Consider the following 22507-nt stretch of genomic DNA (forward strand, 5'->3'; position numbering starts at 1 on the left):
TGCAAATCCTTGGTTGCTTCAACATCTCTACTTAACCCTTTCCTCCGAAAATTATTTCTGTAAATAGTCACTAGGCTAATTCTGTTCAAAACTCCCAGCTTAATTCATGTTATTTTTTTAATTTAAGGGTACATAGTAATTATATGTATTTATGGGGTACATGAGATGTTTTCATAGAAACTTCATGGTCTTTTTCCTGCTAGGAACCTGCTATGAGGATCTAGTAAAGGGGGAGCTTTCTAATTCATGCAAGAGACAGAGAAGCCAAAACCACAAATACTGGAACTTCTCAAAGTGGCCTAAGCTGCTTAGAGTGAAACTTCTTATGAGGCCTAGAGGCACGGCTGCAGCACAGAGTCTCGGCTCAGTCTTCTATTTTACCTTACATATGAAAATTTTGGATTCTTCCTTCAATATTAAGTGTATAAAATATTTAAATTGTATAGATGTCATCATGATAGAAAATTAGCCAGAGCCCAATTATTTTAATTGAAATTATTTTAAATAGCCATGAGAAAAAAGTATCTATTGCCTAGCTCATTGACTTCCAGGTGAGAGGTTATTTGACTGAATTTGTCAATTTTGAACAACTGGGTAAATTCTAAAGAAAAGATGTTCTATCACATTCAGGCAGGGCTCCTTTTTATCAAAATGTCACAATATTAGCAACAATTTTTAATTCGAGGACTGATATCCAGAATGCCATAAAGTGGCAATGTTTTATGTGGTTCTTGGAGGATGTTTTATAATTGTGTTCTGCTCAGAGATTAGGTCTCTTGTGTCTACGGAAAGGAAAGTGCCTCTTAACCACTGGTTGTGTTATTTGACTGGAAACATTTTTAATGAGACAACTGGTTTTAATGTGTAAAGACTATTTAAAAATTCTAGTTTTCTTACATTACTAAAGCTTTTGTTGCCTGAATACGAATTTAAAATCCCAAAGGACTGATCAGACTTATGACCTACTGTCTTCACCTAATTCTCAAATTTTGTTTTCTCTGCAGAGTGATCTTACACTGACAACGAAAACCTTCAGAGTTGTTGATTAAGTGTCTAAACTTGAAAAAATTCTGCCCGATAAGCCATTTTTGAAAACCCTATTAGTTGAATGGTGAATTTATTCACTTTATTCAGTTTGGATTTGTTTTTACCTTGTCAGTACCTCCTACTATTTAATTGTTTTCCAAGAGGAGAATAAGCAATTCAGCTAGCAACCCTCTTCTGCCCAAGCCAGTATATACCTGTGCAGTACATACGTCCCTTTTTTTTTTTTTTTGAAACAGAGTCTCGCTCTGTCACCCAGGCTGGAGTGCAGTAGTGTGATCTCAGATCACTGAAGGCTCCACCTCCTGGGTTCACGCCATTCTCCTGCCTCAGCCTCCCGAGTAGCTGGGACTACAGGCGTCTGCCACCAAGCCCAGCTAATTTTTTGTAGTTTTAGTAGAGACGGGGTATCACCATGTTAGCCAGGATGGTCTCGATCTCCTAACCTTGTGATCCAACTGCCTCGGCCTCCCAAAGTGCTGGGATTAGTTTGTTTTTTTTTTTTTTTTTTTTTTGAGACAGAGTCTCGTACTGTCACCCAGGCTGGAGTGCAACAGCATGATCTCAGCTCATCGCAACCTCCACTTCCCGAGTTCAAGCGATTCTCCTGCTTTAGCCTCCCGAGTAGCTGGGATTACAGGCATGTGCCTCCATGCCTGGCTAATTTTTTTGTATTTTTTAGTAGAGACAGGGTTTCACCATGTTGTCCAGGCTGGTCTCAAACTCCTGACCTCGTGATCTGCCCCCCTCAGCCTACCGAAGTGCTGGGATTACAGGCGTGAGCTGCCATACCCGGTTGGCATCAACTTTTAATATAGTGATTTATTCTTCCATCTATTCAGCCAATAAATATGTATTCAGTCATGTTTCTACAGTTTGATAGGCAAACAATGATCAAACAACTGTACAAGTGAAAGATGGGTAAAAGGACTAAATAAACAGTTCTCCAAAGAAGAAATACAAATGACCAATAAGCATATGAAAAGATGCTTAACATCATTAGTCATCAGGGAAATGCAAATCAAAGCCATAGTGAAGTACCACTTCACACCCGTGACAATGACTATAATAAGAAAGCAAAGACAGTAACAAGTGCAGGTGAGGACATGGAGAAACTGGAGCCCTCATACACTGCTAATGGGAACATAAAATTGTGCAGCCATGTTGGCAAGCGGTTTGGCCATTCCTTAAAATTAGCATGGTGTGGTGGCACACACCTGTAGTCCCAGCTACTTAGGAGGCTGAGGTGGGAGGATCACCCGAGCCTTGGGAGGTTGAGGCTGCAGTGAGCTGTGATCAGGCCACTGCACTCCAGCCTGAGCAACAGAGACCCTATCTCAAAAATAAATAAATAAATAAATAAATAGTTTAAAAATCCAAACAATGAAATATCACGGAAAAACCCACAATTACTTTTGCACCGACCTAATATTTGGCCATAGAATGGAATGAAGTATTGATACACGCTACAACACAAATGAAACCTGAAAATGTACAAAGTGAAAGAAGTCACAAAAGATCACATATTATATGACTCCACTTATGTAAAATGTCCAGAACAGGCAAATACAGAAAGATACAGGAATTTCAATTTTAAAACAGATTGTGCAGATGGTGGCCCAACTCTGTGAATATACTAAAAACCACTGAATTACACACTCTGAGTGGGTGAATTATATAATATGCGAATTATATCTTGATAAGGATGCTACCAAAAAAATGGAACAATTATCAAGAGGTCAAATCATTAACATTTGGGCTTTTATCAATCTGTAAGTTACCATGCTAATACAGTTTCTCAGAAGTTCATGCTTGTCTTTTGAGCACAGCAATGCATATCACAGGATAATCTTGTTTGATAAGGACATCGTTCTAAATTAACCTGCCTCTTTTGACTATCTAGTCAAATATGTCTACAGTGGAGACCATCATCAAAATTTCTCCTATTGAGTTTCCTCTTTCCAAGGATTTCCAAAATGATCTCATGAGTAGCTTTGAGAAAATCCTTGTTAGTGCTATTCACTGTATAGTTCACGGCTAGTTCTTTTGACTCAGCCTAACTTCAGGATTTGTATGATTGACTTTTTAAAAAACTGTTTTTAATTGACACATAATTGTACATATTTATGGGGCCCCATGAGATGTTTCAATACATGTATACATTGTATAATGATCAAATCATGGTATTTAGCGAATCCATCATCTCATTGATCATTTCTTTGTGGTGGGAATATTCAGAATCCTCTCTTCTAGTTAGGTTGAAATATACACTGTAATATTGCTTACTGTAGTCACCCTACTGTGCTATAGAACACCAGAACGTATTCCTCCTCTCTAACTAAAAACCATTGAATTGCACACTTTAAGTGGTCAAATGGTATATAGTATGTAAATTATATCTTGATAATGGTGTTACCAAAAAAAAGTAACAATGATCTATTAAAATGATCAATGGGAAATTTTGTAACCACTGACCAATCTCTCCCCACCATCCCCCCTCCTTTTACCTCCCCTGCCTCTGGTAACCACTATTCTACTCTACTTCTGAGATCAGCTTTTTTAGATAACACAAATGAATGAGATCATGCAGTATTTGTCTTTTCATGCCTGACTTATTTCACTTAACATAACGTCCACCAGGGTCATCCATGTTGCCACAAATTACAAGATTTTATTCTTTTTTATGACTGAGTAGTATTCCATTGTGTATACACACCACATTTTCATTATGCATTCAATTGTTGATAGGCTGACTCCAGATTTTGGTTAATGTGAACAATGCTGCAATAAACATGCAAGTGCAGATAATCTTTTTGACATGCTGATTTCATTTCCTTTTGATGCATCATAGTAGAACTGCTGGATCATATGGTAGTTCTTAGTTTTTCAAGGAATCTCTATACTCTTTTCCATAATAGCTATACCAATTTACATTGCCACCAATGGTGTATAAGCATCCCCTTTCTCCACATCCATTCTAGCAATTGTTATTTTTTGACTTTTTGATAATATCCATTCTAACTGGGATGAAATGATATCTCATTGTGGTTTTGATTTGAATTTCCCTGATAATTAGTGATGTGGAATATTTTTCATGTACCTGTTGGTCATTTGCATGTCTTCTGAGAAATGTCTATTCAAGTCCTGTGCCTGTTTTAAAATCACATCCTTTTCTTTTTTTCTACTAAATTGAGTTCCTTATATATTCTGGATATTAAGCTCTTCACTGTCAGAGACATATTTTGAAAATATTTTCTCCCATTCTACAGGTTGTCTCTTTACTCTGTTGGTTATTTCCTTTGTTGTGCCGAAGGTTTTTAGTCTGATGTAATCCCATTTGTCTATCTTTGCTTTTGCTGCTTGAGCCTCTGAGGTCTTATCCCAAAAATCTTTGTCCAGACCAATATTACAAAGCATTTTCCCAATGTTTTCTTCTAGTAGTTTTATAGTTTCAGATATTACATTTAAGTCTTTCATTCACTTTGAGTTGATTTTTGTCATTGATGAGAAATAGGGGTCCAGTTTCATTTTTCTGCATGTGGCTATCATTTTTCCAGCACCATTTATTGAAGAGACTGTTCTTTCCACAAAGTGTATTCTTGGTAACTTTGTTGAAAATCAGTTGACTGTAAGTGTGTGATTTCTGGGTTTTTTATTGTTTCATCTATGTGTTTGTTTTTATGCAAGTGCCATGCTTTTTTGGTTATACAGCTTTGTAGTATACTTTGAAGTCAGGTAGTGTGATGCCTCTAGCTTTGTTCTTTTTGCTCAAGATTGGTTTGGCTATTTGGAGTCTTCTCTGATTCCACATAAATTTTAGGATGGTTTTTTTCTATTTCTGTGAAGAATGTCATTGGTATTTTCATAAGGATTACATTGACTTTGTAGATCACTTTGGGTAGTATGGACATTTTTACAATGCTAATTCTTTCAATCCATGAACATGAAATATCTTTCCACTTGTTTGTGTCCTCTTCAATTTATTTCATCAACGTTTTATAGCGTTCTTTGTAAGGATTTTTCACCTCCTTGGTTAAATTTCTTAGGTTTTTTATTTATTTAGTAGCTTTTGTAAATGGAATTGCTTTCTTGAATTTTCAGATAATACTAGTGTACAGAAACACTACTGATTTATGTAGGTTGATTTTGTATCCTATAACTTTACTGAATTTATTAGTTCTAACAGGATTTTTTTTTTTTTTTGAGGAGTCTTTAGGGCTTTCTATATATACAATCATGTCATCTGCAAACAGGGACAACTTGACTTTCTCCTTTCCAATTTGGATGCCCTTTATTTCTCTTACTTACTTGCTGCCTAGAACTTGCAGTATTGTGCTGAATAGAAGTGGTGGAAGTGAGAATCCTTGTCTTGTTTCAGATTTTACAGGAAAAGGTTTCAAGGTTTCAGTTTTTCCCTGTTCAATATGTTAGCTGTGGGTTTGTCATATATGGCCTTTATTGTTTTGAGGTATGTTCCTTCTATACACAATTTGTTGAGAATTTTCATCGTGAAAGGATCTTGAATTTTATCCAAGCTTTTTTCTGTGTTGATTGAAATAATTGTATGTTTCTTCCCCTTGATTCTGTTAATGTGATGTATCACATTTATTGATTTGTATATGTTGAACCACTCTTGCATTCCTGGAATAAATTCCACTTGGTCATAGTGAATGATCTTTTTAATGTGCTGTTGAATTTTGATTGGTTTTATTTTGTTGAAGATTTTTATAGCTATGTTTATCAGGCATATTGGCCCATAGATTTTTGTGTATGTCCTTATCTGGTTTTAGTGTCAGGGTGATGCTGGACTCAGGTTAAGTTTGGAAGAACTCCCTCTTCTTCTGTTTTTAATTTTTTTGGAATAGTCTGAAAAGGATTGGTATTAGTTCTTCTTTAAATGTTGGATAGAATTCTGCAGTAAAGGCATCAGGTCCTAGGCTTTTGTTTGATGGGACACTTTTGACTATGGATTCAACCTCATTTCTCATTATTAGTTTGTTCAGATTTTCTGTTTCTTCATGATTCAATTTTGATAGGTTGTACATGTCTAGGAATTTATCCAGTTCTTTTAGGTTTTCTATTTTGTTGGCATATACTTGTTCATAATAGTCTGTTATTACTGTGTTATCAGTTATGTTTTCTCTGATTTCAAATCTCTGATTTGAAACTTTTGAAAATTTTAGTCTAAGTAGAGGTTTGTTAATCTTACTCTAAAAGTAAGGTTTTTTGTTTTTTTTAAAGTAGAGGTTTTATGTTTTTTGGGACAACATCTCGCTCTGTCACCCAGGCTGGAGTGCTAGGCTGGAGTGCTAGACTTGTGTGTAGTGGTGTGATCACAGCTCACTGCAACCTTCAACTTCTAGGCTCAAGCTATCCCCCTGCCTCAGACTCCAAGTAGTTAGAGCTACAGGCATGCATCACTATGCCTGGCTAATTTATCTTATAATTTTTAAATTTTTTTGTAGAAATAGAGTTTCTCTCTGTTGACCAGGTTGATCTCAAGCTCTTGTCCTCAAGCGACCCCCCTGCCTTGGCATCCCAAAGTGTTGGAATTATAGGTGATTTTGTTTATCTTTTCAAAAAACCAACTGTTTTGTTGATCTTTTGTATTTCTTTTAGTCTCTATTTTGTTATTTCTATCCTGATCTTCATTACTTCTTTTCTTCTGCTAACTTTGGGTTTAGTTTGTTCTTGTTTATTTTTATTTATTTATTTATTTATTTTTACATCCTCGAGGCATAACCATGGGTAGTTTGAGATCCTTTAAGTTTTTGATGTAGGAATTTATTTCCTCTTAGAACTGCTTTTGCTGTGTTCCATGGGTTTTGGTATGTTGTGCTTCCACTTTTCTTTGTTTCAAGAAATCTATTTTAATTTCCTTTTTCTTTTTTGACCCATTTGTTGTGTAGGAGTACATTTTTAAATCTCCAAGTATTTATATAGTTTCCAAAGTTTCTTCTGTTATTGATTTCTAGTTTTATTCTGTTGTGGTCACAAAAAAGACTTGACATAATTTCAATTTTGTAAAAAAAATTTGTTTGGACTTGTTTTGTGGCATAACATATGTCCTATCCTGGAGAAAGTTGCATTTGCAACAGAAGAATGTATATTTGCTCTATTGGGCGGAATGTTGTGTAAACATCTGTGAGGTCCATTTGGTCTAGAGTATGGTTTAACTCTGATGTTTCTTTCTTGATTTTCTATCTGGATGTTCTGTCCATTGCTGAAAGTAAGGTGCTGAGGTCCCCTATTATTATCGTTTTGCTGTATTGACTGACATTTAAATAAAATTTCAAGAGTGAAGGTTTCATATAATTAGGGCCTAGGCTTCTCACACATAAGAGATACCAACATTTATACTCATTTGCATCTCTACAATAAAACTTATATTTTAAATACCTCTGTGTACATCCTGTGATTTTTTTTTTTTTTTTGAGGTGGAGTCTTGCTCTGTCACCCAGGCTGGAGTGCAGTGGCACGATCTTGGCTCACTGCAACCTCTACTTCCTGGGTTCAAGCGATTCTCCTGCCTCAGCCTCCCCAGTAGCTGGGATTACAGGTGCGTGCCATCATGCTGGGCTAATTTTTATCTATTTTTAGTAGAGACGGGGTTTCACCATGTTGACCAGGCTGGTCTTGAACTCCTGACCTCAGGTGATCCATCCACTTTGGCTTCCCAAAGTGCTGGGATTACAGGCATGAGCCACCGCGCCCAGCCCATCCTGTGATCTTTTCGTTGCCACTCTACCTTGGGTTGAATTCAGTCCTCCCCTTGTGGAGAGTCTCAGAGAAATTCCAGTCTGTCACCACCTTCTATCATTTCAGGTTGTTTGAATATTTCCTCACTTGCTTAAGAATTTTCACCAGGTTTATGTTCATACTTCATAAACTTCATGTTTCAACCACTAACATATATTCCCCGATGAAAAGAGAATTTATACATTCCTATAATTAAAAATTAAACAAATACAAAATGTAAATTTAAGTCAAGAACACTGAATCAGAGAAGTCTAGAATTTTTGTTATTATTCAACGAGACAGTTCACTGTCATGGGATTAGGAACCATGGTAAGAAGTCAGGTTAATTTAGAGATTTGTGTGGTGTGTGTGTATGTGTTTGTGTTTATGCATGAGAAGCAGCACAAACCACCAGCAAGATGATTATTTTTTAAAGTAGCAGGTGTTCAGGCTTCAATAAGAAATCCCTCTAGAGCAGGGGTTGACAAATTTTCCTGTAAAAGGATCAGAGAGTAAATATTTTAGGCTTTGTGGGTCACATACATCTCTGCCATATATTCTTCTTGTTTCCAATCCTTTAAAAGCCATTCTTGGTTCCCGGGTTACACCAAAACACGCTATTTGTCCATTGCCACTCTAGAGGATCACATTGGCTAACGGTACTAGTGTAATCTCTTCTCAAAGCAATAGCAGCTAATTTTTCCAATTAGCCACTATATATAATGATGCTCCTTCCTCTAGGCTTTCAAGAATAAATGTGTGAGACTAGTCATCAGGAAGCATCAGGTTCTCAGACACAGATTGGCAAATTGGATAAAGAGTCAAGATCCATCAGTATGCTGTATTCAGGAGACTCATTTCATGTGCAAAGACACACATAGGCTCAAAATAAAGGGATGGAAGAATATTTACCAAGCAAATGGAAAGCCAGCCAAACTAAGCTTCATAAGCGAAGGAGAAACAAGCAAATGCTGAGAGATTTTGTCACCACCAGGCCTTTCCTGAAGGAAGCACTAAACATGGAAAGGAACAACCGGTGCCAGCCACGGCAAAAACGTGCCAAATTGTAAAGACCATCAACACTATGAAGAAACTGCATCAACTAACAGGCAAAACAACCAGCTAGCATCATAATGACAGGATCAAATTCATACATAACAATATTAACCGTAAATGTAAATGGGCTAAATGTCCCAATTAAAAGAAGCATGAGGTTCTCACAATTTTGCTTCTGGGTGCAAGTGACAGAAGCTTTTTTTTTTTTTTTTTGAGATGGAGTCTCAATCTGTCACCCAGGCTGCCATGCAGTGGTGCAATCTCAGCTCACTGCAAGCTCTGCCTCCTGGGTTCAAGCAATTCTCCTGTCTCAGCCTCCCAAGTAGCTGGGACTCCAGGTGCCTGCCACCACACCTGGCTAATTTTTATATTTTTAGTAGAGATGGGGTTTCACCTTGTTGGTCAAGCTGGTCTCAAATCCTGACCTCCGGTGATCCACTCGTTTCAGCCTCCCAAAGTGCTAGGATTACAGGCATGAGCCACTGTGCCTGGCCAACAGAAGCTTTTAATTGGTTAAATGTTTAATCAAGTATCTGAGTTAACCTCCATAAGATGCTTCATGGATGACTTCCTCGCTCTGTGTCTCTCTTGCATATCTATGTATATCCTGAAGCATTCAGGGATTCCAGTTTGAAAAGCAGAAATGTATCTGCTTGGGGAACAGGTCTGATTTTCTCTGTGAAAAGAGAGGTTAATAGAGGGGAGGAGGATGCTGCTATGCAGTTGGAAAGGAGAAGGATGTCTGCCTATAAAACTGGGTTTTACATCTTGCTCTGAAACATTATTTGATATGTTTAGATTTCCCAGGGATAGTAAATTATCCTCAATTGGGGTGTTTATGATCTATGAAAGGCAAAAATTATATAATGACTCAGTGGGTTTTATCATTGCTGCTAAATTAATTTTTGGTTAATTTCCTATCTGGGAAAATTAAACAGACTATGACTTGAAGGATCAAAAAGCTGCAAAGTTAACCAGAGGGGTGGGAAAAGCAAACAGAATCACTTTGTTGTTTCTGTGAAAGACATGAGTCCAGAGGTTATGACTTCTAGAACACTTAAGGTAGCTATGAGCTCTTGAACTTGAATTCCAAATAGGAGCAACAGCAGGTGTGAAGAGCAACATAAAATTAGGAAGTGTGGCTACTTTCTTAAAACAGAGGTTAATCTTAATCCATCTTCCAGCTCCACTCCCCACAGGAACAAATTACACTGGCCCTTGTCACTGCATCACACTGAGAGTCAAGTGGGTGTGAATCTCCAAATCTGGCACGGGGCTGCTCCCATAGATTTTTATACATCCCTCTGCAGGACTGAGCTCCTCCTCTGTCTCTTCCCACTGGCTGAGATTTGCTGGTTTGGAGGTGAGAAGCTGCATATGCAATCTCAGAACAGAAATAAAATTATTTTTCTGAGTACAAATGCCATATATTTGTACTCAGTACCTATTATATTTATGAGTACATAAATATAATATGTACTCATATTTTTCTGAGTACAAATGGTTTAATTGGCTAGGACATGCAGTGAGTAAAAAACATGCTGTTTCATCTAGCAGAGCATAATATTAGACCAAGAAGAGCCACTAGAGATCACTCAACTGATTCTTTTTTTTTTTTATGGACCTAAAGAGTTTATGGCTTGGCCAAGGTCGCTTAGCTTAGAGGCAGAGCTGGGACTAGAACCTGGGTCTCTAGACTCCTAGTATAAAGTTCATTTCACTGCATAACATTGCAGGTTAATTTGCTCTGACAGTGGCAGCCTGTAATGTCAGCCTCTGTCAACCTGCCTGACTTTCTATCACAAAAGCGTACTGAGAGAATACGATCGACTCAGTAACAATCGACTGCCACTAGAGAAAAACAACAGACACAGTTCAGAGCACATGCCCTGCTGGTCTTTGGTCAGAAACTCTGTCCTTGTTTATGAAGGAGAATAGCAACAACTACCGAAGTATCAAATCCTGATCTGAGATCTATAATTTCTGGCCAATAGATTCATAAATTGAATTATTAATTCATAACATTTTTTACAATAAATCATTCAACTTATATAAAAGTTTTCTATTGTTTAGCTCTCAGGGAAAGAAAATATATTAAGTGTGCCAAAATGTTTGCTAGTTAACCAAATGAATTATTTTATAATAATGACAAACATCTTCAAATATGTATCATCTATAAATTAACCTTTCATACGTCAGGTATGCATAAAAGCCAGGTACACTGGGAATATCAAAATGTTTTCAATGTTTATTCAAAACCCAGCCAAAAAATGAGTGTCCTGGGACAAAAAGATGTCTAACTTCTTCAAATCACGGGAAGTCGTTACTGTTGTGGAGGATAGCTATGCAAATTACGTTAAAAACACTTGGGAATGATCTCTTGGCTAGTTTTCAAAGTACTTCTGTGACAGAACAATTCAAACACTGTTCCCAATTATCAGTTTCCTGAAAACAAGAATCTCTGTGAGCTGAGAGCAGAACCATTATCTTAATATAACCAAGATGAGAATTTCAATTTAGAGATTATAATCTGAAATTCTTATTTCTAAAATCTTCATCTGAAAACGAATGATGTCCCTTTTACTTTCATTGGAATCGTTCTCAAGATTTAGTATAGTTACTGTTGGAAATGTCATCAGTATTGATTATAAAAACCAAAATGCATTTATTTAGCTATCAGATACTCTGAGTACCTGAACAAACACCATCACTATTTTTCATTGCCATCTAAAACCAAACATGGAAAGCAACATATTTAATTTGGAATCAAGACTTACTATTGTGGTAGACCAGAGTCTTTATTAGAAGTGGCTTTATTAGAAATGGCTGCAGTAGGAATCTTTTCAAAAGATTTGCAAAACCTGCTGTTTGGAGAGAGATTTCCTAAGATAGTGTATTATTATATTGAAGGTTCTCACTCTAAGTTGGACAATTCAGATAGCCAACATGTTCTCTGAATAGGAGAAATTCCATTCTGGAGGTTTCATCAGAGCCATTTTGTCAAGGTAAGGAGATAGTAGCTGCTTTTTAAGATAAGCAAATAATATAGCCTACTAACTGGCGGGGGGTGAGGTGAAACACATTTAGGAGAAGAAATAAACTTTTCAATGGACATCTAAAAGCCTTACTGCACATCCTGCTGTTTAAAATTAAAAGCTTCTAGATTAGACTTGGGAGTTCCAACAGCTACAGTCCAGAGTGCAGCGGAAAAGATCAGGTGTAGCAAACGTAGCAAACCACAAGAGGGGAGTTGTTACTTAGCAACCTCAGCGGGAAGGGCTGTGCAAGTTGGTCAAACCCGTTTCCCGAAGAAAAGTTTTGGTTGAAAGCTGCACAGCTGGCAAGACGTTCAAGGAAAAGAAGGAAAGAAAACCCTGAATAGAAATGAGTTAATTGTCTTGCTGCTTCATACAGTTAATATAACCAACACGTCTTTCTAAGATAAAAGCAAACTTCAACCAGAATTAAACAACAACAATGACAACAACAACAACATCATCATCATCATCATCATCATTGGTGTTTCAGGAGTTCAGGTAACATTGTACATGAAAAAAAAAACCCAGAAAAATTAAAAAAAAGTCATAAGTAGATTATTTCTCTTTTGATACACACATACACACACTTCAACATATCCATATTTAAACATCATAATGTAGCATCAAAAACAAAGAAAATTTCATTTGTTTGTTATTTTATTGGAAGATTGCTTTTTAAAAAGAAAATAAAAGAATCTGAAGATTCTTTATCTGAAGCCCTGTTTGGTATTTATTTTCAGATAAAGTCAAACAACTATTACCAAGATGACTGAATGTGAGAATGCTTTATCTGCAAATGCTAAAGATTACACTATTAAGGAAAAAAAAACTTTACTAAATTTAGGAATAGAAAAGCTGTTGGAGATTTGTGGCAATTAAATTTTATTTTGAATTTGGAAATTAGAACAGACTGGAATGCTGAATTCTATTATAGGACAGCATGAATGAACTTGAAAATAAATCTATTCTTACCAGCAAAGGAAATAATGAGAGAACTACATAACTCTCGAGTTTATTTAAAATCCATAAGCTAGGCCAGGCGCGGTGGCTCATGCCTGCAATCCCAGCACTTTGGGAGACCGAGGAGGGTGGATCACCTGAGGTCAGGAGTTCAAGACCAGCCTGACCAACATAGTGAAACCCCATCTCTACTAAAAATACAAAAGTTAGCCGGGCATGGTGGCGCATGCCTGTAGTTTCAGCTACTTGGGAGGCTGAGGCAGGGGAATTGTTTGAACTTGGGAGGTGGAGGTTGCAGTGAGCCAGGATTACACCACTACACTCCAGCCTGGGCGACAGAGCAAGACTCTGTCTCAAAAAAAAAAAAAAAAAAATTAAAATTAAAAAAAAATCCATAAGCTTCCAGCTCAAGAGAGTACATTCTACTACAGTGTAGGGTTCAATTTAACATGTTTCTATCTTAAATCTCATCTAAGTCCTCATTTGAATAGATCTATAGTCAACTATAATTGCATGGCATGAACTCCAAGAACAGAAACATAATAATAGTTAATAAACTGGAAACTTGCTCACTGAAAGCAATTCTTAATCTTAGCATAACTTTCAGGAAATCTAGTCATTATAAAATAAATAAATATAAAATGCCATCTCCCTCTTACTATTTCTGTAAAAATAAATTTTTTAAATCATATAGCTAATATTTCTATTAGCCAATTTTAAGTTCCTTTCTAGAGCATGCTACTTTAAGACTATTATTAAAATAATAATTGTATGAAAAATACAGAATGAAGTATAAAATATCTTTTAATAATATATGTATATACTCCAAAACAACCTGAAATACATATTGCAGTAAAGTTACTCCAGTCTTTCAAAAATTATAATAATATTTAAATAATATTTTAAAAAATTCAATAATACTTAGGGGTATTTGGAAGATTAAAGATAATTTTATGAAGATGCTTCACAGATCAGCAACTTCTCTAATATGTAAGCCAGTAAATTTGCTTTGGAAAAATTACATGTTGATAAATCTTTCCAGATACACTTTCTGTCGATTGATACAAAATATATTTTATTTAAAATTAGGATTGTCTGGAGCTTGGTGGATTTAATTATTTGTAATTGCCCAGCTGCTGTCGGCCTGTGGCCATTTTATGACAGTGGTATCTACTGCGTGGGCCAGGTTCACCTGTATATCTTCTCAAACACAGATTTAATGTGCTATTGATAAAACCATTACTCGAACCAAATTAAAGTCTGGGCTGATGTATTGGTCCACAGGGAGCTGTCAGACATGAAAGGAGTAATTAGTATTCATTACTTCATACTCCACAACATTCCAATTATTAATGAACCTCAACTTTTGGACTATGCTATATCTATCACAAACATTTCTCAGACATTCATTATTAGGAATAAACTAATACTGGTTTAAAACAACAACAACAACAACAACTCCCTCAAGCAAATAGAACTAGAATAACAAAAACACTATTGATCGCCAAAAACTTTCTGAGGGATGTGAGTTTCTCAAAGGAGGATAGTGTTATCCCACCTGAGTTTGAGGACATGATAAAGATATTCTGGGTGAAGGTGGCAGCTCAACAGTCCCTGTAGGTTGTTTTCCTGGCTCTCTCTTTTCAATTCTATCTCGTCTTTACAATACCAAGGAAAATGTTTGTAAACCCACAAGTTACATAGAGATAATAACATAGGAAAAAAAAAGAAGATAGAGAAATCAAGTAAAATGTTCATTGTTGGAGGTAAACAGGACGTTCCATTATAAAATTTACAAACATGTAGATTAATTTTCAAAAATTTTCTGTTCTTGTTATAACACTGCAAATTGGTAGCTCTATTATTAAATGAATACATAGCAACATTTTCCTATTAATTTTCTTTTATATTTTCTCCCAAATTTTATTGCACTAAAAAAAGAAAAATAATTCCTATTTGTACCAATCTAATTTTTATTTTACCACATCTCTTTCTACTTTGCATATGTATGAATACTTTTTAGTTTCTCTCTTTTCTTTTAAAGAGTTAGATGAGGAAATAAGAAAGCCTTTATTTTGTTTTAAAGATACTTCTTATCAGGCAAAAATAATGCAATAACAAAAATATCAAAATTTATTCAAAATGCTTTTTAAGAAAATGACTTTTATAGATTTAGGGGGTACAAGTGCAGCTTTGTCACCTGGATATATTGTGTGGTGGTGCAGTCTGTGCTTTCAATGTAACCATCACCCAAAAAATACACATTGTGCCCATTAGATTACTTCTTATCCCTCACTCCCCTCCCACGGTCCACCTTTCAGAGTCTCAAATGTCTATTATTCCATCAAAATACTTTTTTTTTTTTTTTTTTTTTGAGACGGAGTCTCACTCCTTCGCCCAGGCTGGAGTGCAGTGGCACCATCTTGGCTCACCGCGAGCTCCACCTCCCAGATTCATGCCATTCTCCTGCCTCAGTCTCCCAAGTAGCTGGAACTACAGGCGCTCGCTACTACATCTAGCTAATTTTTTGTGTTTTTAGTAGAGACGGGGTTTCACTGTGTTAGCCAGGTTGGTCTCGATCTCCTGACCTCGTGATCCGCCCACCTTGGCCTCCCAAACATCAAAGCACTTTTCAAGTGTCTGTAACAAAACTATTTTGAAAGCTTAGAGTGCCCTCAATTTGTTCATTCAAAAATAAAAGTGGGAAAAAAAAGGAGGAAGGAATAGTTCGTCATAGGAAGAGGTGGCTAATAGTATTAAACACGGGAAATCTTTTGGATTATAAAAACAGCAGAAGCATAAAAGTCTCTCTCAGTTCTCTGAAAGACTCCACAATTCTTATATACTACCAGTGAGCATGTACATTTCTAAACACTTTGGAAAACAATTTGGCATTATCTTTTAAAGTTGATTGTGCATACGTTCTATAACCCAACCATCCTACTACAGAATATAAACACTGAAGAATCTGTGTTCCTGTAGTTGTAGGCATGAATGTGTGTACCTGTAGATGTATACATGAATGTGTGTACCTGTAGATGTATACATGAATATTCAGTAATATTCAGAGCAGCATCACTCACAATAGCAAAACATCCAAAAATAACCAAAATGGCCTTCAATAAGAATGTTAAATAAATTGAGTAATAGTCATATCACTGAATATTACAGTAATAGGCCCGGTGTGGTGGCTCATGCCTGTAATCTCAGCACTTTAGGAGGCCAAGGTGGGCAGATCATTTAAGGGCAGGAGTTCGAGACCAGCCTGGCCAACATGGCGAAATCTGTCTCTACTAAAAATACAAAAATTAGCCAGGCCTGGTGGCAGGCGCCTGTAATTCCAGCCACTCGGGAGGCTGAGGCAGGAGAATCGCTTGAACCTGGGAGGTGGAGGTTGCAATGAGCCAAGATCGTGCCACTGCACTCCAGCCTGGATAACAGAGCAAGACTCTGTTTCAAAAAGAATATTATAGTAATGAATTTGCAAGAACTAGAGCCAGAAGCAGCAATGTAGATTAAATCTTAGAAACATATGATTGAGGGAAAAAATCAAGTCCTTTTAAACTATATACACCATAATGGTATTTTTATAAAGCTCCAAAAGAATATGTTGTTTCAGAATATACACACATATGATAAAACATTATTTTAAATAAAACAATGAAGTGATAAGCAACATTCAGAATCTTCACCTTCCTATGTCTTTGATTTGCATGTCCCTGATGACTAATGATGTTGAGCATATTTTCATGTGCTTATTGACTATTTGTAGTTCTTTGGAGAAATGTCTATTTAGATCTTTTATTTATCTTTTAATGGGACAGATCTTTGATCTTTGTACACCTGTCACATTCTAGAAACTTGACTAAATACATATTTGACTGAATTAAAAATAAATTTTATGTATGTTATTAAAAATATTAAGTAAATAATATTTACTATGTCCTTTCTGTTGGGCTTTATGGAACTGATCATATCATTACAATATGTGAACACTGGCTACCTTTGGAAGTGGAGGCAGAATTGTCAAGGAGGGGAGCACAAAGGTAGCTTAAAGGATATTGGCAATAATGTGAATGGCAGATACATGTCTAATTTATTATGCTTTACAACTTCATATATTATGTATTTTATAGGTATCAGTAATAAATAATAAAATTAAAACACACTAAAAACCCAAAATACTTCTCCTAGGATGCAACTAGGATAGGACATTTTTTCTGCCTCTTCTCAGTGCCAAGCTAGAAAAGGAAAGTCTTCTCAATTTAGCAATTGTTTGCATGTGTTTATTAATTTTAACAAATTTACCCTTAAACGGAAGGTGTGTCCTCTAGCTTTATACAGGAATCTCTTAGCAGACTGCATATCCTGAACAGGCTCTAGGCTTGTCCAAGCTTTGTACATCATCAAAAGAGAACCCTAAGGTCATCAGGTTTTAGCAGGCACCCTCAGGAAGGAAACCATCTTTGGTGTTCCTTGTCTCTCTGAGTTCCTGTTTTTGGTTGCAGTTTTTTTTTGTCAACTCAGTAACACATTTCGAAGGGTGTTTTTAATATTTTAACTAATATATTTAGTTTTTTTTTTGAGTATTTGAATACCTAATCCACCTAGTAACAGAAATAAAAGTTTTATGTTTGTATTGTTCTGTTTCTGTTTTGGTTAACCATCTTTTTAAAGGCACACAGTATATGATTCTTATCCATAAAGAACTTATAATCAATTAAAGTTATGTATGAGTGAAAAAAATCAAGCATATTATAAGGGGGAGAAAAAATGGCAAAATGACACAGGGAAAATACACTATGTAAAGGAGATATTAAATAAGGAAAATTAAAATTTCCAGTTAATACTTAACTGCTATTGGCTAAATAACAGTTAAATCCTAAATATAGTGAATTTAGGCTGTGAAAAGAAAAGTTAAGCAAAATAACATATCACAGGAGGGGGGATTATCTGTGTCAAGAAGAAATGAAAGGCCTGGGCTATATTATAGGAAACTGTAGGTATGAAAAACATAGTTTCCAAAACATTGATGGGGAAATAAATGAGGCTTAGGAAAAAACTGAGGGGGGGAAGAGTTAGACTAGTAAAATGGCACTCATAAAAACCCTACCAAAAGATATTAGTGCCTGTTTATTTGAAAAAGCTTGTTAAAAGATTTTGGGGATAAGACCTCAAAAAGAACAGCAACAAAAGCAACAACATACAAATGGGATTACATCAAGCTAAAAAACTTCTGTACAACAAAGGGAACAATCAACGGAGTGAAGAGACAACCTCCAGAATGGGAGAAAATATTTGCAAACTATCCTTCTGATCAAGGATTAATAACTAGAATATATAAGGAACTCAACCCGATAGCAAAAAAAAAAAAAAGCGAATAATCTGATTTAAAAATGGGTAAAAGACCTGAGTAGATCTTTCTCAAAAGAAGACATACAAATGGCCAACAGGTATATGAAATGTACCCAACATTATTAATCATCAGAGAAATGTGAATCAAAACCACAATGAGGTACCATCTCATCCCAGTTAGAACGGCTATTATCAAAAAGACAAGAAATAACAAATGTGAGAAAGGGGAACACCTATACATTGTTGGTGGGAATGTAAATTAGTACAGTCACTATGGAAAACAGTATAGAAATTCCTCATGATTATGCCACATGATCCAGCAATATGGCTGCTGGGCATATATCCAAAATAAATGAAATCAGTATACTGCAAAAATATCTGCATCCCCATGTTCACTGCAGCAATATTCACAATAAGCTAGTTAAGAAACCCTTTTGAGTGTCCAACAATGGGTGAATTGTGATACAGTTTGGATATTTGTCCTCTCCAAATCTCATGTTGAAATGTGGCCATCAGTGTTGGAGGTGGGCCTGGTGGGAAATGTTTGGGTCATGGGGGCAGATCTCTCATGAATGGCTTGGTGTTCTCCCTCCCTGTGGGAATGAGTTACCTTGAAATATGGTTGTTTAAAAGAGCCTGGCTCCTCCTGCCCACTCTCTATTGCTCCCTTTCTTGCTGTGTGACATGTCTTCTCCCCGTTTACCTTCCACCATGATTGTGAGCCTCCTGAGGCTTCACCAGAAGCAGATGCTGGCACTGTGCTTCTTTTTTTTTTTTTTTTTTTTTTTTTTGAGATGGAGTCTTGCTCTTTCGCCCAGGCTGCAGTGCAGTGGCGCGATCTCGGCTCACTGCAAGCTCCGCCTCCCAGGTCACACCATTCTCCTGCCTCAGCCTCTCCGAGTAGCTGGGACTACAGGCACCCGCCACCACGCCCGGCTAATTTTTTGTATTTTTTAGTAGAGACGGGGTTTCACCGTGGTCTCGATCTCCTGACCTTGTGATCCGCCTGCCTCGGCCTCCCAAAGTGCTGGGATTACAAGCGTGAGCCACCGCGCCTGGCCGGCATCTGCTTCTTGTACAGCCTACAGAACCATGAGTTAAATCAACTCTTTTTAAAAAAAATAAATAAATTATCCAGTCTCAGGTATTCCTTTATAGCAATGCAAAACAGATGAATACAAATGGGCAAAGAAATTGTGATATATATACACAGTGAAATACTATTCGTCCATAAAAAGGAATGAAGCTGTCATTTGCAGCAACATGGATGGAACTGGAGAGTATTATGTTAAATGAAATAAGTCAGGCACAGAAAGACAAATATGGCATTTTCTTACTCATATGCAGGAGCTAAAAAATCGGGTCTCATGGAGGCAAAGAGGAGAATGGTGGTTACAAGAGGCCAGGAAGGGAAGTTGGCAGGGGAGGTGGAAGATAAGGAAAAGCTGGTTGGTGGGTACAAAAATACAGTTAGAAGGAATAATTCTAGTATTCTACAGAATAGTAGGAAAATTATAGTTACCAATAATTTATTGTAGAAGAGAAGAACTGTAATGTTCTCAACACAAAGTGTTTGACACGATGGATATCCCAATCACCCTGACTTGATCATCACACATCGTATACATGTATCAAAATATCTCATGTACCCCCAAAATATGTACAACTATGATGTAGCAATTAAAAAAAACACAAAAAAGAGAAAAACCTGTTTAAGAAACTAGGTTTTCACATAAACTTCATATAGCTATAAGGTATGCAAGAGGACATTAATTAATGTCTCTGGTTCCCCATTTTTCTCATGGGAAAAAAGCAGAGGGAAAACAGGGTACCCTGTGTTTTTCTGGCTGTATGGAGTCTCCCTAGATAATCACATCCACCATGATGGCATAACTGCTTCTCCAGATAGGTATTCCCCAATCTACACGGTCAACCAACATCCTTTTACTAAGCTCCATACTCACATATCCAACTGCTTTTTAGACTTCTGTTTTAGAAATGAGTGTTAAAGAAGTACCTCGACCTTTGCATGTCTAGTAAGAGAAATTATTAGTTCTTTCCCTACACTTACTCTTATTCCTATATACATCTCTCCATAAAGCACAGTATCATTTACCTGACAGAAGGCAGAAGAAAACATCCTTAAATCTTCCTTTTTCCCCACCATAATATCCAATTAATTACCATAAACTGGTGGTAATAACTCCTTGATATCACACTGATTTGTCCCCTCCTCTCTTTCCACTGTCACCGCCTAAGTTAAGGCTCTTACCACGTCTCAAATGGATTACTGCAATTATTTACTAACTAGACTCTGGCTCTAGGTCCACATCCCTTCAGTCAATACTTTTAGAAACATTCATCTGATCACATTGCTTCCAGTGTGCTCAAGAGTTCTTACTAGCTTCCCCACTGACTTATGATCATGATTCTCAAGTGAAAATATGGAGACTCCAGGAAGGCATGGTCCCTTAGTTAAAAACAACTGGTATTACCAACTAGTGTAACCGATAAAAACAGGCCCCTTGAGTGTATTTAGGAGGGGTTGGAAATTATCAACACATAGCAAAAGGCCAACCTAGGGATCAACCAAGGAAGTCTGTGCTCTGGGTCCTGCTCTCCTCTCCAGTCTCATCTGTCCCCAGTCCACATCCTTCTCTCTTCCTCCCCAACACAGACTCTCCACCCATTTGGATTCTACGTGCAGTTCCTCAAAGCTGTTGGATTGTTTTGTGTGTTTTACTATTTGAAATTAGGGCTCTCTGTCCAGGATTCTCTTTTCCCACTTGTCTACTTCACAAATACCTACTTAACTTTTGAGCCTTGCATTAAACAAAATGTAATCAAAGGTAATTTTTTCCAAGAAGTCTTTCCAAGTCTCCACTATGGAACTGACAACTCCTTGCCATGTATACGTCTATCATCAAACCAACGGTTCTGCTGTACATTCATTGATTGCTTATAGTCTATCTTTCCTTATGGAAATGTAGCTTCCTCAAGTGCAGGGTCTGTGTCTTATCACACTAAATCTGCAGCCCCCAGTATAGTACCTGGCATATAGCAGCGCTCAGAGAAGGTTTACTCAATGACTGACAGGATATATAAGGACTCCACTGGCACTCATAGTCTCTGGGTGAAGATACTCTAAAAACATCTGCATGGAAGAGGGAAGGAAGAAAAGCTGATGATAGAGAGTCGAGATTCACCCTCAAACAAGTGGTTGTTCCCACACATAAGGGTTTAGGAGCCAGGATTAAGGTAACAACTGCATGCAATCAGCACCATTTGTGACATTCCTAACAGATTATCTTTAATCTTCTTGGCCTTAAAAGACATGTTAGAATGATATGATCAATTCTACAAGGCTTAACAGACAATACATATTCAGTAAATATTATTAATTTGAATTAAATTGTTCTGGCCTGATATTTTGTGATAAAGACTTGAAGCTCTATGTAAAATCTGTTTCTAAAATAGAAGACCTTTAGAATCCTCACTGATAGTTAACTACATCCATACTGAGAATCATGACTTAAATTTATCAGTCTTTGGAAATTTCCAATTATCCAACTATATATGTAATAAGAGTCATCAAATTGCTTACACCTAAATTGTGCTATTGAAAGTTGAAATTGAAGCTCAGAGAACATGCATTTCACTGATAAAAATTTTAAGCCTTTATAATAGAGTCAGAACCTTAATAACAAGGATTTCACTTCAGTGACATTCAAGATTTTACACTATATTTTTAACACATCAGACACAGCTACAATTATATTTATGTTAAGAGTTGCAGTTTGTCAAGTGGCTTGTTAGATTGTTCTAAATGTGTGCCTGGGTAAATTTTGGTTTATTAAACAATTATAAGTTGTCAGTCACTCTAAATGGATTTACTTAGTGATTGTATGATAAATACCATACTAATCAGTTAGAGACCAAGAAGTTAGTCACCCTGATGTAGGCCTATTTCCACTTAAAATTGACAAGAATAATCTAGTGATGAAAAAGGGGACAGATACCTTAGAGGGAGAGCGTGGGCGTTAAGAAAGAACAGGGTGGGGGAAGTTCTGAAATTATATATCTTTGAAGAAAAAAAGAAGAGAGGGAAGGAAATTCAGCGAATTAAGTCTAGTGAATGTTGGTTGTGTGAAGAGGCATAAGGAGTCTCTGGAGTGCCAGTTTCCCCTATGCCCACCCAGACTTGATTGAAGACACAATTGCTGCACCTGACCTTTCACACATTCATAGGAAAGTGACATGATGACTCTTCAGAAATGGCTTCAATGCCCCTGAGAGAATGTCCTGGAAAGTATATT

The 22507-nt window shown here is 36.7% G+C and overlaps 1 protein-coding gene across 1 annotated transcript in view; it reads right to left on the reverse strand.

Annotated features, from left to right (window-relative positions):
• The window catches only part of DNAH11 (dynein axonemal heavy chain 11), a 366891-nt gene that overhangs the window by 61582 nt on the left and 282802 nt on the right, over positions 1-22507 (reverse strand). The gene's annotated exons all lie outside the window — the stretch shown is intronic.

Source organism: Symphalangus syndactylus, chromosome 3 (genome assembly GCF_028878055.3).
Source record: "Symphalangus syndactylus isolate Jambi chromosome 3, NHGRI_mSymSyn1-v2.1_pri, whole genome shotgun sequence".
NCBI classification, from domain to species: Eukaryota; Metazoa; Chordata; class Mammalia; order Primates; family Hylobatidae; genus Symphalangus; species Symphalangus syndactylus.